The sequence below is a fragment of the Camelina sativa genome, chromosome 19 (genome assembly GCF_000633955.1).
Source record: "Camelina sativa cultivar DH55 chromosome 19, Cs, whole genome shotgun sequence".
Lineage (NCBI taxonomy): Eukaryota > Viridiplantae > Streptophyta > Magnoliopsida > Brassicales > Brassicaceae > Camelina > Camelina sativa.
This window is the reverse complement of record NC_025703.1, coordinates 12,532,968-12,534,622: the sequence shown is the minus strand read 5'-3', so window position 1 is coordinate 12,534,622 and position 1,655 is coordinate 12,532,968.

Here is a 1,655-nt window from a genome sequence, read left to right as displayed (position 1 = left end):
TTACCAAGAAACTAAACAGACACTAAAAGATTTTTAAAACAAGATTGGGAGTGTCTTATCAGTCATGCTTCTTTAAGTAGAACAAAACTTGGTGATGAGATGAGAAACGTAAAGATCACTGAAAATCAAGATCCACCAAATAGAGATCTCATTGAATGTTTTCGCTTTTTTTTTTCTTTTTTTTTTTCTTTTGTGTTTGGATCCACCAAGATCCACGTCTCGATTGTGTCCAACCGTGGCTTTGGTGTGGTAAGATGAACACTCGTCACCATGCATGTCAATGTCTCCTTCCTATATAAATACAAAAACAATCCATTATTTTCCTCAAGAAACACATCAAGAACAATAATGACAATGAACAAGAAACTAATCATAAACACTTCTCCTTCTCATCTCCATAGCTTTCGTCCATTGTTTGGCCTTCCATGTGGAGCTGGAAGAGTTCGAGCAACCACAACAAGAGGAACAAGATGTTCCTGGCGGGGGCGGCTCAGGCGAGGGATGGCAGGAGGAATTGACGTCGGAGTATCACTACAAGAAAACATGGATTTGCCGACTACAAAAACAGTCACTAAACAGTCACAACTACTTAGTTACGACTGATTGGCGACTGAAATACGTAGTCGCTAAACAGTGCGTCGTTAAAATAATCAGTCGCCAAACAGTCGAGACGGAGCTACAAATTGACGACTGATAATTGTGGTCGTTCTTCCCTCGCCAAACAGTCGCTAAAGTTGCGACTGAATTTGCAACGCTTTAGCGACTGATCTGGTTACTCATTTGCGACTGTTTTGGTTACTGTTTTGTAGCCCTGGGCATTCGGTTATTTCGGGTTATTCGGTTCGGGTTATTCAGTTTTTCAAAATTTCGGTTTTTTATAAAGTCTGCCGAATTGAACCGAATAAATATTCGGTTCGGGTTATTCGATAATCGGGTTATTCGGGTCGGTTATTAGATTTAAAATCAATTCTGAAATAAACCGAATTTTTTTCTAATTCGGTTTATTCGAACCGAATTAGAACAAATTTATGATAATGGACCTTCGAAAATTACAGTTACAACCCAATAAATCATGGGCCCTATACAATACACGACNTATGTTCTTGCATCTACATAACAGTAATCCATCACAATGGACCATAGCTGAGATTTGAGCTAGATTATGAATCACGTTTGGAACTGGTGATGATGAGCGAGCTACGTTCACTGGATCGATGATCTGAACATTATGTCCGATTCTTATGAAACGTTCTTGATCTTGGACAAGATCCAAGTACTTGTAGATGAATCTCTTGTCCTTCAAGAGAACGTGCCATTGTTTGCACGTCAACTTGAACTGCGTCAAATATTCGATTGGAGTCCTACAAAATATTTCTTCTATTATATCTATAGGAAGCAACGACGAACGTTCAGTTGACGAAGCCATTCAAAATTGAGACGAAGAAAAGAAAGTAAATTATGACACAAAGAAATGATCTCGCTTCTAAAAACTACGTCGTGAAATGGTTGGTGATAAGCACCAATTAAACGTTACCTCTAGTTTTTATTTTCTAGATTATGTGACGTGAAATGGCTTTTTCCGCATATTTGGTTGACAAGTTTCCCCTTCTAGATCTCATTGAAGGATTTTTTTTTTTTTTTTTTTTTTTTTTTTT